Raw genomic sequence first — 16,522 nt, forward strand, 5'->3', positions numbered from 1 at the left:
CTTGCGCCGGGATGTGAAAATATCCCCCGTGGAGGCCACGGACCTGCGACTACTTCACCAACTCGCTGGCGGGCGAGGGACGCAGGAGTCCTGCTCCGGCCCCGAGCCGGGGCTGGGCTCCACACGCTGCCAGTTCTCGACAAGTCTGTCCCCAAGGTCTCCCTGCGCCCGGTTCGGGGCAGAGGCTGAGGGAGGAAGAGGCTGGGGCCTCCACCGGAGAGCACGTGAGGTCGTTCCACTGAGGACCCCAGAGGAGGCCGAGGGGCACTGGGGGCCCGGCCAGGTCCCCTGTCAGCACGGACGCGGCCGAGAGGAGGGGAGATGTGGAACCAGCATCCTGGCCTCTCCTCCAGGTCCCCCCGGCGGACCCTCGGCTGCAATGTGGCCAGCTTGGCGTAGGCCTCTCCTGTCCTCCCTGAGGCGGGCCAGCGAGTCAGGGGTGACCCTGGGGGACAGGGACCGGGAAGGACAGCTGAGTCAGCACCCACCAGATCGACTGCAGCCACCAGAGGCAGAAAAACATCCCAGAACCGCCCAGGGCCTGCCATGAGGCCTGGCCCCCCGCCCAGGCCAGGGGCCGCGTGCCATCGTTGCTCCCCACCCCCGCCGCGGTGCCGGGGGGCCGGGGGGGCCGCGCTCCACCCGCCCGGAGAGCGCTCCTTGGGGACCCGGGGTTATTTACAGGGCTGGCCGCTATTTCAAACCTTGGTTTGTTTAGGAAGCAGGGCAGTGGGTGCTGGGCCCCTTAGGGGATGAGGCCGGGCAGCCCTGGCTGGGGGGTCTGGGGCTGGAGAGCCTGCTGGCCATGTGAACAGGCCCAATTAGTCCCTTAGGGGGAGCGGGGGATGTAACTTGGCCTGTTCGCCTGCCGTTTGGTGGGGGGCACATGGCGGGGGGAGCATGAACCCCGCTGGCGGCCCCCAGCTGGCCTCCCCAGCCACACAGCGGGCTCCTCAGAGGTGCCCAGGCCACCCACCGCCCAGCGGGGACAGCTGCGGGCCGCCCAGCCTCCATGCCCCGGGCGGGGGCTGAGCCGTTTGACCTCGGAGGGCTGGTCCCCTCCAGGATTCTACGGTCGGGGCCTGGTGTTCCCAGCCACAGTGTCTCGCACAGGGGGCAGCCCGGAGGACGCTGAGTAGCCACAAAGGTTGGCTGTTCTCCCATGTGCCTGGAGCGGGGGGAGGAAGCCGCCGGAGGAAGCCAGGGAGCCGGGCGGGAGATGTGGGAAGGTTCCCCGCGAAAGGGAGCGACGAGGACACCCAGAGAGACCCAGAAAGCGGGAGCCGCACAGGGCCAGAGCCAGAGCGAGACAGGAGGACAAAGACAGAGGTGGCGGCAGCGAGACAAAGGGAGGACCGGGGAGCTGGGCGCAGCCGGGCCACGCGGAGAAGGCGCGCGCGGCCGCCGACATGTGTGTGGTGAGGCTCCAGTTCAAAAGGGAGGGAAGAGGTGGTTTGACGACCAAAGTCATTGAAAAATTTCTGGCGCAGCTGCCCCGAGGCTCCTGGCCACGGGCCCGGCTCGGAGCTGAACCTAAACAAACCCCTGCGGCAGCCATCTGCTTGATTTTAAAATAAATCAAACAGTCTGCTGAGCCGGGATCGAGTTTCCATCTGCGCCGCCGCCCGCTCGCCGGCTTGGAGCCGCGCTTGCCTCTCCCAGCCAAGGCTCCTGGCAACATGTGGGCTGGTAATTCCTCCAGGAGCAGGGAAACTGGGCCCCCGCCGCCCCCAGCTCCTAACTGAAAGCAAGTGCTATTTTTACAGCCACCCACTGGAGCGGGGGCCCCAACAGGGCTCGGGAAACCCAGGCACGGGGTTAACGCTGACTTGCCTCCAGCCCAGAGGGGTGGGGGCCGCGCCATGGGGTGCCCCCCTCTGCCTCCAGGAAAGGGGCGAGGGGCTGAGCGCAGGGGTGCTGGCCCCTCCCGGGCCAGGAGGATACTCCGACATCACGTGAGACCCACAGGCCAGTCCCGACAGCCGTGGACCGTGGCGGGTGGCAGCAGCCCAGGGTCTCCCTGGAGTGGCTGAAAATAGCAGCAGGAATCCCCCTCCCTCAGGCTGGGGCCACCCTGGGAGGTGCCGCCCACCTGTCCCCTGCAGGGCCAGGCGACCAGGGTAGCCTGCCTTCCCTGACCCAGGCGAGAAACAGAGAAAGGGAAACACCAGCCTGGCAGGGTTCAGTAAGCCCATCTGTGCAATGGGCATAACACGGCCCTTCGGGTGGTCTCGGGGGAACAAGGATGGGGTCCTAGGATCTTGCGGCCGCAGCTGGCACACGGGGGCTCTCTATGCCACCTTAGAAAACGCAGGGAGGAAAGAAGTGACAACAGGAAAAGATGCCTTCCTGGAGAGCTGCCCATTCCCACCCCTAAGGATACTCAGCGATAAGACAGGCCCCGGCCCCCAGATAGGCGGCGGGGGCCGGGGTCTCCATGCCCAGCAGGATGCCTCGCTTCCACAGTGCAGACCGCCCTCTGACCCCTGCCAGACGTTTCCCGACGTGTGTGCCGGGTTCCACAGGGAGATGCACGGGTGCAGGGGCGACCCCAGTTTCACTCAAAGCCCTCAGTACACAAACCAGGGCAGGCCAGGGGCAGAGTGCGGGTCTGCACCAGCGTCACCCCTCCCACACATCACGTTCCGTCTGAGCCTGGGTCCCCCTACTCAGAAGCACAGAGGGGAGGCCTGGATGGCTCGGGACATTCTGCATGGCTCTTTCAAGGGACGCCCGACCTTCAGATGCAAAGGCTTTTGTACCGAGAAGCTGCCTCTGGTTTGCCCAGCCAGCACTTTCCTCCTCAGCCCCGAATGCAGGCCAGAAACGAAGACAAGCCGATTCCACAGGTACGGAACGTCCTGTCCGTATCAGGCACCCTCTCCCGCCCTCTCCCCTCATCACCTGAGGTGCAGGCTTGGAGAGCCTGTGCAAGGCTCCCTGGCCCCTTCACACTCAGTCACCTGTGAGGTTGGTGCTGCCCCCATTTTCCACATGGGGAAACTGAGCCAGAGAGTCAGCTACCCCAGGACAGAAACGGTACAGCCGAGGGCCCACACAGGACCTGCCCTCCGACACCACGCCCTCAACCACTGCGCCCTCCTCCCTTCTCCACGGGCATCCTCCGCCCTCCTTCCTCCCTCGGCTGGCCCGGCTCTCCCCATCCAAACCAGCCTTTGTCCAGATCCACACAAACGTCCACCACGCTGCCTTCCACAGGCCAACTGGCTTATTTCCCAAGACGACCCAAAGGAGGGGTGCTGCAAACCCATTTTACACTGGGGGAAACTGGGGTCTGGTAAGTTGCCCAAAGCCAGACGGCCAGCAAGAGGCAGGAGACGGGACAGGAGCAGTGGGCAGTGGCCGGGCCTGAGCCTGGCACAGCACCCCTCCCCTCCCCTGAAGCCAAGCCTGGACAAGAAGGACGGCGCAGGCATGGGAAGGGGAGGGGAGGGGCCGCCCCCCACCCCCTGCCGGCCACAGGGCCATCTCTGAGAGTCACCCCTTCCCTTCTCCTCCTGCCCCAGCCCCTGCCCCTCTCATCCACTCAGCGAACCTTTACTGCGCACCTACCGTGTGCCGGCCCACGGCCAGCCCCACCCAGGAGACAAGGAGTGTGAAAGTCGCTCTCATCTCTTGGGACTCGCAGTCTGTAAGAGGGACGTGCCAGGCCATGGAGGGAGAAAGAAGGGAAGGACCACCGGGCGAGTGCACTGGCGTCCCAGGGCTGCCATAACTAATTATGACAAACCAGGTGGCTTCAACAACAGAAATTCGTTTGCTCGGTTTGGAGAAGTTTGAAATCAAGGTATCGGCAGGGCCCCACTCTTTCCAAAGGCTCTAGGGGAGGATCCGTCCTGCCTTTTCTAGCTTCTAGTGGCTGCCAGACATCCTTGCCGGCCCCTGGCTTGTAGCTGCATCCTTCCCATTCTCCTCCATCTTCACGTGGCCTCTGTGTGCGTGTCTGTCTCCGCCTACCATCCTCTCTGCCAGGGTCCAAATTCCCCTCGTCTTATAAGGACACCAGGCAGTGGTTTCAGGGCCACCCTCATCCAGTGACCTCATCCTAACTCGATCACATCTGCAAAGACCTTATTTCCAAATAAGGGCACCTTCACAGGTTCGGGTGGACGTGAACCTGGGGTCACACCGGGCCCCAGCACCGTCCCTCGAGGCGCTGACCCCCCGAGCAGACCTCTCCAGGTGCACAGAAGCCGCTAACGTGGCGGAGGGGCCAGCGGGCACTCCACTCACCGAACCCAACACTTGCGTGATGTCAATCTTTTTTCTGTCTCTGGACAGCCAGAGCCTATTATGGGATATTATGTACCCGGAGGGAGGACGCCGCTGCCAGCTCCCAGCCTGACAAGAGGCGCCTGGGGATGGCCTCCACCTCGCTTCACAGCTCTCCCTTTCTCTCCCGCTCTCTCTCTCCCAGAACCAGCCACAGAAAATCTTTGTGGGGACGACCGAGGCCTCCGTTCCCACACGACTGGCTCGGCGCAGCTGCCAGCAGGCGGCTGACCTCCGCCCCCGGGGCCTGTGAGCCTGAGCTGCCTGCGGACGCCGGTTTTCCCACCCCCGGCCGAGGGGCTCCTCCAACGCTCCCCGCTCCTACAGGAACCTCAGCTCAGAGTCAGAGCCCAGAAGATGACCTTCAGGGTCGTGCGGTCCCCTGGAGGGCACTCCTGCCGGGTGTGAGCCCGGGCTCTGGGCTCCCCCGGCCTGGGGTCTTCCTCACACGGAGGGACCAGCCTTGCTGACTAATAAGGCTGTGAACGTGCAGGAAGATGTTCTTTGCACTGTTATTTATAATAGTGGGGGAAACCATCTAAACGTCCAGCCATAAGGTGCAGTTAATAAAACCCACACAGCCCCCTTCACACACTGCTGAACATGCTCAGCTGTCACCCCGCGGGTGCTGGACACCCCTACGGACGTCTGTTGCTCAGGCTGCCGTAACCAAGTACCAGGCCGGCAGGTTCAAACAACAGAGATATATTTTTCTCACAATTCTGGAGGCTGGACGTTGGAGACCAAGGCTGTTGGTAGGTTTGGTTCCTTCCAAGGCCTCTCTCCTTGGCTTGCAGAGGACCATCTTCTCCCTGTATATCTCACGGGGTTTCCCCTCTGTGTGTGTCTGTGTGCTAATCTCTTCTTCTCACAAGGACACCAGTCCTACTGGATCAGGGCCCACCCTAATGACCTCTGTAAAGACCCAAATATAGTCAAATACAGTCACATCCTCAGGTGCTAGGGTTAGCAGTTCAACATAGGAATTTGTGGGGGGGGACACAATTCAGCCCACGACAGGAACCCTCCACCCAACGGAAGCCGTTTGACAGGCCACGTGTCAAGCGACACTGGCACCAACGGGACACAGAAGCTTTCAGCTCCCTGGTCGCATGAGATCCGAGAGTTCAAAGATCCCATCGGCTCCCAGGAAGGAAGCCCTATCTGAAAGGCTCTACCCCAGGAGACAGCATCAAAGCCAAGGAAAGGGCCTGGGGCAGCTCCCAGCTCCAAGTCTCAGGAGCTGGGTGGCCTTGGAGAGGCGACCCCACACCCGCCTCGCAGGTCGTCAATATCGGAGGCCGGGCTCCCCGCTTCACCTGGCAGGGGGGCCTGGTCTACAGCCCTCCACCCTCACTACTGGCCTCCTTGGGCTCCATGGTGACTCCAGCTCCACACAGGACAGCAAGGTGTCACCCACAATCCAGGCCTTGCAAGGCAGGCCCCTCCGGTTCCCATAACCCCACGGGCAGCTGCAGAGGTGCCGCCCCATTTCACAGATGGCGGAAGCGAGGCTGCCACAGCCCGCGGCCTGTCCAAGGTCACGGGGCACGGAAATGCCTGCCTCACGTTTAACACTAAGACAATCCGGTGATGGCGTTAACGCGTGTTTCAGTGGGAGGGGGTCCCATCACCTCGTGAACACAGCCGTGCCAGCTTTCCAAGCCCTCCTCCAGCCTGGACTTACGTGGACGTATTTCTTTAAGGCTGTAATCGAGACACGGGTACAATGTTGTGCTCTGCTTACGTTCACTCAGCATTAGATCATCAGCTTCTCTGTGTTGAAATGGGCTCCGTGGCTGTCATTTTAAAGCCACAGAATATTCTATCCCCAGGGATACACAACAGTTTGCCAACTGTATTTTATTGTTGGATGTTCAGAACTTCCCCACTATTATAAATAACAGCGCAAAGAACATCTTTTTGTGTCTTATCATTTGCATTCTTGCAAGTTCATTCCTTTGGATGCATTTCTAGAAATGGGATTATTGGGTCAAAGTATGGAGTTTTGTTTTGTTTTGTTTTGTTTTGTTTTGCGGTACACGGGCCTCTCACGGTTGTGGCCTCTCCCGTTGCAGAGCACAGGCTCCGGACGCTCAGGCCCGGCGGCCATGGCTCACGGGCCCAGCCGCTCCGCGGCCATGTGGGATCTTCCCGGACCGGGGCACGAACCCGCGTCCCCTGCATCGGCAGGCGGACTCTCAACCACTGCACCACCAGGGAAGCCCTGATATTTTAGTAGTTTTTATGTAACTATTTCCCCAGATATTATTTGTGTTGTCTCTCATTTGAATCACCTATCCAAAATTCCCAGTCTTTTTGACAGCACCCTGGGAGGCCAGAAAGTTCAGAATCAGCCTCTGGTGGCCCAAAGCTTCAGGACGCCAAGGGATCACTTTCTGTGCCTGATTAGTGGCAAGGAACAACCTCTCCCAGGGACCCTTCAGCCACAGCTGCCCCTACTGCCAGGACAAGTCCAGCGGGCAATGTCGGGCTGACGGCTTGGGGCTTCTACTCCCCACCTCAGTCACGTGCCGTGGCCAAGCCCACGTGGCTTAGATATAGGGTTGCAGAATGTGGGCCAAGCAGCTGAAGGGACACTGCTCTGCCTTGTGTGACCTGAGAGCTGGCCATGAAGAAGCAGGTGCTGCTGAAGCCATTTCTGGAACTTTGAGTTGTTCCAGAGGGTGTCTCCCTAATGTGGGGCAAGTGAAGGTGATGGGGACAGGTTGGGAGAAGGCAAATGTCAATGGGGACGCAGGCCAGCCGGGAGGCCAAGAGAGACCCAGAAAAAGCCAGGAATAGAATCCGGGCTTCCTTTACATCCAAAATAATCCAGGTAGGGGCAGGCGGCAGAGAAGCTGGGCGCCAAAAGACACATGGTGAGGCACCGTGGTTGAGACAGACACTGATGGCCTGGGTTCAAATCCCGGTGCTGCCCTGACCCGCTGTGAGACCACAGGCTGGTTTGCTCATCTCCCTGTGCCTCAGTTTCCTCACCTGTGAAATGGGTTCACAGTGCCCGTCACGGGGCTGTTGTCCGAGTTAACAGAGCCAATATATGTGTGCAGCTCAGCAGGTCTGTGCTCAGAAAACAAAAACTTCAGACGCGGGTGACGCACAGCCAGCCCACATCTCACCCGGCTGGTCCGCAGGAGGCCGCGGCGAACCGCAACCCACCAGCCAGCCGAGCTGAGAATGGTTTTTACATTTCACGTTAAAGAATTGTAAAGAATAAATAAATAACAGAGAAGAAAATGCGGCAGAGACCAGAGACGGGCCCGCAAAGCCTAAAATGTTAACGACCTGGTCCTTTAACAAAAAGTTGGCCAAGCCTGGCCTACAGACACCCAAGTTTCTGGTGGTCACAGAGAGGGGACGGGTGGTGTGGGGCAAGGACCTGAGGACTTAGGAGAGGAAGCAGCAGGACATCAGTGTGCGAGTGGAGGGCTGCACGGGAGGACCTGCGGGTCAGAGACAGTGCCGGGCCCAGCAGCGGGCACCCGCTCGCGTGTCCACCGGGGAACCGGGCTGGTGCGCCTCCGTGGGGTAGAGAAGCAGCCGCTGAGACACCTCGGGATGAGGTCCAGCCACGTGGTGTGGCCCCCTCCATCGGAGCTCAGAACCCAGATCTGGAGGGAACCAGAGAGGCCGCAGGGCCAGACCCCAGGGAAACAGCCGGCCCGTCCAGTCACCAGCCAGTCGGTGCTCCACACTACACTTGGGCCCAGGCACCTGGGACCCTCCTGAACACCCTCTGTCCCCAAAGACCCTAGCTGGACCTTCTGCACAGGGCTAACCTGGCCTGGACAGGGTGCTCCTTGAGAGAGGCCCTGGGATGCGGACGCAGGGACACCAATGCCATCCTTGGCTACACTCTAAGGATCACGTCTGCCCTTTCCTGGCCTGGTCCCTTGGGAAAGCGGCCCGTGCTTCATGCGCTGCCCCTAACAGCCACTCCGGTCTTCATCTGCCACTGCATGCCCAGCACAGCACCTGGTGACCCTGAGGGGGCGTTTGAATGCGTAAGTGATCGGCCCCCGAGGTCAGCTGTAAAGGGTCACAGTGCTCCTCCCACTTTCAGACGAGAGAGCAGAGCCCGGGAGAGGTGCAGGGCCTCATCTGAGGTCACCCTGCTGGTCAGCGGCAGAGCTGGGATCTGTCCCAGCACCGTCTGGCCCCAAAGCCCGGCTCTCTCACTGCAGCCAGCCTCGTGGGCGGACGGGGACCTGCAGGCACTGCGGGTGGGAAGGAGCTCTGCGGCTGGGTGGCGAGGAGACCTCCAGAGGAGCCCAGTTACCCCTGCCAGGGGACAGCCGGCCCCGGAAGACGAGGCCCCGTCTGTCTTGCTCACTGCCGTCACCCGAGGTCTGGCACTGGCCGGGTGCTCCGCAGGAATCTGCTGAGGGACCGAGGGGCCCCCAAGACCTTCCCGGTGGGACTCTGGAGCCCTGGCCCTACAGGGTCTCCCGGGAGCCCGAGCAGGGGGCCAGGGTGCAGCTTCTGAAGGTGCTGGGGACAGGGGGCCCCTGGGCCTCAGCTCCACATTTCACCGCCTTGAATGTAAAACAGGAGGGAGCGAGAGAGCAGGCGAGCACAGACACAAACAGCCCCCAGCCGCCAGCCTGTCCCCATCACCAAGAACCCTCCGCTCGGCCCTGCCAAGAGCCGGGGCCAGCAGTGGGCCTGGAGAATAAACATGTCACTGCAAGGCCAGCCCGCCGGACCTCTGGAGCCAAGAACCGCCGGAGGCTGTAAACAGTCTCTCTCTTGGCCGCAGACTCTGGCCCACCTCTCTGCGCTGGGAATTAGCACTTTGCCTGCCATAAAGACAGGGCAGGCGGGGGGGTGGGGGGGTGGGGGGGGCGTGTGGGGAGGGGCAGTGGGCAGGGAAGCTGGGCTGGCCCAGGGCCAGCACCTCCATCCTCGCAGCCTGCAAGCTCCCCCTTTCTCGAGGAGGCAGTGGGAGGCTGTGAATGAATGGGCCGCAGCGAGGCCCAGCTGGGCAGTGCCGGCCGCAGGCTGGAGAAGGGACAGGGGAGGGGTGAGGCCTCCTCTAGGGGCCCTGGACGTGGCCAGGGGCGGCAGATGCCTTTCACAGCACCCCAAACCCCACCTGGGGCTTCCAGCTGGATCTCGAGGAGGCAGGGGGTCCCTGGGCAGCAGAGGCCCAGGCCGCGCTGAGCAACCTCTCAGCCGTCTCGAAAAACCTCTCTCACCAGCCCTGGGGGGCAGCCACCACTCACTCTGCCTCGGACGGTTCCGGTTGCTGGTTCGTATCAGGCCCCAAAACTGCTGCCTTCATTTTGGTTCTACCCTCCAGAGCCACAGATCTTCTCGAAAGGCAACTCTAGCCATGCCACCCCCACTGGAACCCTTCAACGGAACCCTTGCCCTCCACATCATGGTGCTGCCGGCCCTGCTTGCCTCCTCAGCCTCCGCCTTAGACAGCCTCCCCGCCATGTGCCTTTCTCCTGCCTCTGGGCCTCTGCACACGCTGTCCCCTCTACGGTGAATACTCTTGCCTCCTCTCTTATGCCTTGTTCACTTCCTCTTATTATTCAGACCTCGGATCAACAGTCACCTCCTCCAGGAAGCCTCCCAGACATCACCCCCCGCCATGAAGACAAAGGCCCCCATGACCTACTTTCCTCGCAGCACGTTCCTCTCCTTCCAAGCCCTTAGCCCGGCCACAACTGCTTGTGTGTCCGGTAACCAGCACCTGTCTCTCTCTCCCACCAGACTGGGAGATGTGCGAAGAAGGGGCTGTGTCTGGTTTCACACATCACGGTTTCTTAGTCACCAGGCACCTGGTCACACTCAGTAAATAAATCATTGTGGAATGAATGAATCAGTGAATGAAGGGGTCATCTGAATGGCAGTGTCACCTAGAAAGGTCACCCAAGCTCAGTTCAAATCCCCTCGCTGGCCTGGGAGGCCTTCACGAGCAGGCTGTGTCCCCCGCTCCTCGGAGCTCCCCATGGCTCCTGGCCCAAAGGGACACCCACACCCCCTGTGGACAAGAGCATCCCCCCACCACAGACTGTCACGACTGCGGGGATGAAAGGGTTTGGGGGAAACCAAAGGAAGGGAGAGAAAGCAAGGCCGTGATGACCGTGGCCTGAGCATGGACTGTCCGGCCAAATGTGGGTTCAAGTCTTGGCTCTGCTGTGCAGCCTTGGGTCAGTGGTCTGACCTCTCTGGGCTTCAGTTTCTTCGCCCACAAAAAAGGACATGACGATCACAAGGGCTACGCAGAGGATCAAGCGACCTAAGATGTGCAAGTACGCAACCAGTGAGAGTCTGACGATTCATGATTCGGGAAAAGCACCTGTCCAGAACATTCTGGAGGCTTCAAGGGTTTTCTCCGGAATGTCCCAACCAGGGGCTTCAACGGCCTGGACTCTAGAACTCTGGGCCTGCGGGGTACCGCCCACCCAGTTCTTACCCCGTAAGGAGCGCTGAGCACAGAGCACCCCTGGCTGCCTGGCAGGGGCAGGGCAGACCTTCATCACAGCGGATCTGGGGCTGCACGACCCTGCCTTCCAGGAGCTCAGCCTGCCTCTGGGGACACTGGGGTCCCAAGGAGGATGGCCCCATGGGGGGTCAGCTCCCGCTGGGGAGAAGGCACAGCCTCGGGGTGCAAAGACCACAGTTCAAATCCCACTCCTTAACCACAGTGAGACACCACTGCACCCCACCGAGGCAGCTGGAATCAAAGAGACAGACAATAGCAAGTGTTGGTGAGCCTGTGGGGGGCTCAGAGACCTCACAGCTGCAGGCGGGAATGGAAAACAGTCTGGCGGTAACCACGTAACCCAGCAATTCCACTCCCAGCTCTCTACCCAAGAGAATGAAAGCATTACACTCACACGGAGCCTCACACGGATGTCCACCGCTGTACTATTGACAAGAGCCAAACAGCAGAAACACCCAACTGTCCATCATGTGATGAATGGATACACAAACGGATACATCCAGACAGTGAACGCAACTCAGCCACAGAAAGGAAGTCCTGACACAGGCTCCCGCACGGATGAACCTTGAACACAATAGGCAAAGTGAAAGAGAGCAGATGCAAAAGACCATGTATGAAATGATTCTATTCATATGAAACGCCCAGAACAGAAAAATCCAGACAGACAGACAGACCCGAGCTCACTTTAGGGCTTGCGGGGTGGAGTGGAGACTGAGGAGCGACTGTTCACAGGCACACGGTTCCCCTTCGGGGTGATAAACACGCTCTAAAACAGGCAGCGGTGACGGCTACACGACCCTGCGAATACGCTAACCCTTGTGAATGTGAACTGTACCCGTTAGATGGGTGAACCGTGCGGTGTGTGGATTCTATCTCAACAAAGCTGTTATAAAAAAAAGACGACCGCAGTCCCTAGCCTCGGCTTCCTCATCTGTAAAGTGGGAGTGGCTCCAGGGTCTTGCCCTCCTTGCCCCTGGCTCTGCGTCCCGTGAGGCAGATCTGGGTGGCACGCATCGGTGGGCCCTGGCCCTCTGGCTTCCGGCAGGAAGGGCCGGCAGACGAGAGGAGAGCAGGGTATTGGCTGCTCCAGCATCCTCCCCGCAGGGACACACGGACCGGCCGTGTCCGGTGTCCAGTGCATGGCCCTGCACACAGACCCCATGGCTCGCCGACAGCTCCCTCCTCCTGCCCTCGGGCCCCGGGGCTGCCCCTGCTGCCCTTACCGGCCCAGGGAGCTGCCCGCTGTGCTCTCGCTACGCCTGCCCATGCCTGGGCACACCGCCCATGCTTTAAGCTCTCCTCGGCCGTGAACACAGGTGTGCCCCTGGCTGCCAGGACCCGCCCTGAGCAGGCCCGATGCTCACGCCTTGCAGAGGAGCTGCAGGCCTAGAAGGCCCACAGGTCAAGGCCGGCCCTTTAGAGGCTCTGTCTGAGTGGCCATCGGGAACCGGGTGCCAAGAAGGACAGCTGGAGGGAAGAGGACAGGGGTGGGGCCCCGGGGCAGAGGCCCCAGAGCCAGGTGGGAATTCAGAGCTCAGGTGCCCCGAGGTCCGGCTCCCAGAGGAAGGGACTACGGCCCAAAGAGCCACAGCATCTGGGGAGCAATCGTCCGTGGGGCCGCTGGGGCTGGGAGCCTCACTCCCCGTGAGCACAGATGTTCCAGAGGCGGGGCAGGAGGGGAGCGGGAGAGGCCGAGGGCTGGCCGGCCTCCCCGAGGGGCTGGGGCGCAGCCAGGAGGCCTGCAGCCTGTCACCAGGGCGGCGGCGGGGTGAGGCCAGACCCCCGTCCTCCCGTCCCGCCTGGACGCCCGGCCTCACTCCACCCTGGGCCTGGGGAGACCGCATCTAGACTCTGAGGAGGGTCCTCAGGCGAGAGCAGACGGAGGGAACTGGGTGTGATTTCTGTCCAAATGGAGGTTCCCAGGCCGTCAGCAAAGTCATCTCCAGACAGACACGCTCGGCCTCCAGAACCACAGAGGCCTTTCCAAGAGGCACGTGGGTCTCCGGGGCGGCAGGAGGCGGGGGGACGATTTCTTCCGTGGGTCCACCCTGAGGATCACAGCACCCCGTGAAGGCTGACAGCCCCAAGACTGTGAGAACTGGAAACGGGCACCTATTCACCAACGCCGCTACCAGGCAGCAGGCCCCCGGCCTCAGGAAGCCAGGCCGGGCCTTCGGCAGAGGCCCCTGGTGTCCACACCCCGCGCTGATGCCGCAGAGCCTCGCCCGGGCTCCCGCGGGAAGGTGGCTGGGGGGAAACTCCCTGAGACCCTGGCACTCGGCTCCTTCCTGGGACGCTGCTGGATTCCAGAAGGCAGTGGGGACCCGGCAGGAGAGGGTCTGTGACGAGGACAGCCCACCCCGGCCCTCACCACCCAACCTGCCCGCCGCTGGGCAGGTGGGGCAGCCCTGGACCCCAGCTCTTCCACGCTGTGGACCACAGAGCTGACGGGCCTCCACAGGCCTGGACGGGGGGCATCCTCCCACCCCACCTCCCTGAGCTTGGTTAAGGCCCCAGACCACCCACCAGGCTCTCATTTATCTGAAAATTTCCTTTTCAACTCACTATTTTAACCTTCTGAAGATTGAAAAAAACAGCGTCATTCACCATCCACAGATGGTAAGGGAAATATATCAGGGATTTCGTTTGAAAGCACTCCTTTCTTCATCCTCAGTTCCAAAATCCAAAAGCCTTTGAGGGAAAAAAAATTCACAAGTTTGTGGCAAATTTTACTTTATGTCCATGTGACCACAATAATATATACATATAATATATATATACATATACACATATATATACAAAGAGAGAGATTTGAGTAAGACTCCAGGCCTTATGATTTCCTGCCATGTGATCCACGGCCAGTTCAACCTGCATCTCTGGGTTCCTTATAAGACTTCAGTCGTTGAAAAGCACCAACCACACCAGGAAATGCTGGCCCAGGGGAGAGGGCTTGGGACCCAGAGACCAGGGCCCTGAATTCAGGGCTGGCCCCCGCAGGACAGCTGTGTGACATGGGGGAAGTCAAATGACCTCTCTGAGCGAGGTTTCCTTGTTTCCCTGCTCCCGAAACAGAGCGTCTGTGCAGCCATTGAGACAATGAGACCAAAGTCCCTAGGAAACACTCCACAAATATTAATTATCCCTATGATGACACTGAAGTAGGAGAGATCAGTGATACTGGCCTGGCCGCCCGAGACTGGAGATACGGAAAACATTCAAGGATTCTTCCAAGAGGTCCCTGGCCCAGAGGGAACCTGGAGCCCCGGGAGGGAGAGAAAATTGGCTCACAAGGACAAGCCCCGTTAGTGACAGAAATGAGACGCAAGTGTATTTGAAGGTGGAAGGAAGCGGGAAGAAGAGTGTGACAGGGGACAGGTGAGGGAGAAGGTGATGCTGTCCTCACACAGCAGAGGGAAGGGCGACAGTCCCAGCTACTTCTATTCAGGGCAAAGTCAGGTAGACATGGTGATCACGTCTTCCAGCCTAAGAAGTCTGTCTCCAGGCCTGGCTTGCCCCATGCCCCAGCTGCCGTCCGCATCACCCCCTCGTCTGTGCTGGGACCACTGCAGTAGCCTCCCGCCTGCTCTCCCAGTCACTAGGCTCCAGACGGCACCTGGGCCTCCACACAGGAGTTGGCTTTGTCTCTGGTCACATCAGGCCCCCGCTCAAAATCCTTCCCCTGCTGCCCCTGGCTGAGGCACTTTGAGTGGACAGAGTGTACCCTCTGGACAGAATGTCCCCATTTAATCCCTTCTGGATCCTGAGCTCCCAAACTTAGATTTCAGAGAAGAAAAATTAAAAAGGAGCAGAGGCGCAAACTCCGAGTTCCCACCCAAAGCACTTTTGACAGACAAGAAAAAACTGCATATTTACACAGAAATAAAGGAGGGGGGATCTTGGTGCAGAAACTTGTCTCTCTTCACAGCTAAGCCAATATGCCTCTGACAAACTAAACACAGTAGGACCTCTGTTGTGTATTCCTGGAGAAGGTGATTACACTTCAGAATAAACACATCTCCCTCGCCTGAGTTTTTGGTCAAAAGGACTGGTGTCTGTGCCCAGGTCCATGTGAGCCACACTGGGGGACGGCGGAGTCCCACGCCCCAGCACACACCCTGCCAGCACAGAGGAGGTCTGGCCAGGAGGCAGCGCCGGGACCTGAGGAGCCAGGAGCCCGAGCGTGTGTACTGGGGGCGGGGTCTCTGCACTGCTCGTCAGAATCAGACGGCAGCGTCCAGGGTTGTCTGGGGCAAGTCTGGAGCACCTCTGAAGCCACCAGGGCCTCCCCTGGGGGGAGCTGTCAGCATCCATCCCCAAGTCCAGCCTCCGGCCAGCAGGACTCTGGACCACCTCCTTCCCACCCTCCCAACTGTCTCACCTCTCCCACCAGCCACCATCGGACATGCTGCGTGCTCTACCTGTCCACTCTTTACCGCCCGTCTCCCTGGCTGCAGGGTCAGCTCCGGGCGTGTAGGGACTCTGTGTTGTTCATGGCTTTGCGCCCCCTGCCCGTCCTGGGACAGGGCCTGGCCTGCAGCTGTCACTTAGAAAATGTCTGCCCAGTGAATGCACTGGGCCGGCCTCTCTCATCCATCCATTCATCCGACCAGCAGACGAAGATCCCTTTCTCTTTCACATCTAGGGACATGTGAGCTCCTTTCTCTGTGAGCCCCCGTCCCCATGGCTGGGGGCTGGGGTGACCTGTTCCGTGACCCTGAGAGCCCCCCAGGGTTACGGGACGGCTGGGAGCTGGATGCAACCAGGGTTTCCTGTTTCCTTCCCTCCTCTCACCTCCAAACAGGCACCGGGAGCAAGGACCCCTGAGGACCACAGCTCAGCATACAGCATCCCCCATGTGGGAGGATTCAACCAATTACATACGTATGTGTAACGGAATCAGTGTGCTGTACGGCAGAAATCAACACAATGTATACCAACTATACTTCAACAAAAATAAATAAATTAAATTAAATTTAAAAAAAAGAAAAGGCATTCTTGGCTGGAAGTAAGAACTGCTGCCTCCTTGGAGAAAAAACGTTCAGTGTGTCATTGACTGAATCTAGAAATTGCCCTGTACGCTCATCACACATTGAAGGTGGAGTAAGTTCATGCTGACTTTGCTCCGATCGGACCAGCTCAGCTCCAGCCACGAGGCTGAGGGTCAGCCCTGGTACAGCTGTGCTGCACGGACGAGCCGCCCTTTTCCAGCTATCAGAGCTCTTAGAATTTTCCCATTTTGCCAACCGGGAGACAGAGGCCCTGGATTAAGGGGCTTCGCTGCTCCAGGGTGACACAGAGCGGGGACGCCAGGACCAGGTTCCCTGACCTGGGTGACACATGGCCTTGATCCTGGGAGAGAACTGCCAAGTGACCGGGTGTACGGAGGTGTCGACTTCAGCCCTGCCGAGGGGCTGATGCTCTCGGGACCGTCGGCAGCTGGAGAAACACAGCCCCTGTTATGTTTCTTCTTGAATTGCAATTTGGTGAGCTGATTTCTTTGGGATTTGAGGCCCTCAACTGAGATACAGAGTCAAGATTTTAAAGCTGGAAGGGCCCTGGGGGTCAGAAGCCTTCCCCGCCCTTGCCCAGGTGAGTGAGGGCCTCCCTGTGTTACCAGTCTGTTCCCCTGGGGCTGACCCCCGGCTCGGCTCTTGTCCCACTGTCCTGGAATCGCCTGCCCATCTGTCCGGCTTCCCCACCAGGCTCTGAGCTGCTCAGGACTGGTGCTCTCCACCGCGTCTGGCACACAAA

General features: G+C 60.0%; 1 protein-coding gene across 2 annotated transcripts in view; it reads right to left on the reverse strand.

Annotated features, from left to right (window-relative positions):
• GSE1 (Gse1 coiled-coil protein) overlaps nucleotides 1–16,522 on the reverse strand; it is a 414,806-nt gene that overhangs the window by 372,586 nt on the left and 25,698 nt on the right. The window lies entirely within an intron of this gene.

The sequence above is a fragment of the Orcinus orca genome, chromosome 20, assembly GCF_937001465.1.
Source record: "Orcinus orca chromosome 20, mOrcOrc1.1, whole genome shotgun sequence".
Lineage (NCBI taxonomy): Eukaryota > Metazoa > Chordata > Mammalia > Artiodactyla > Delphinidae > Orcinus > Orcinus orca.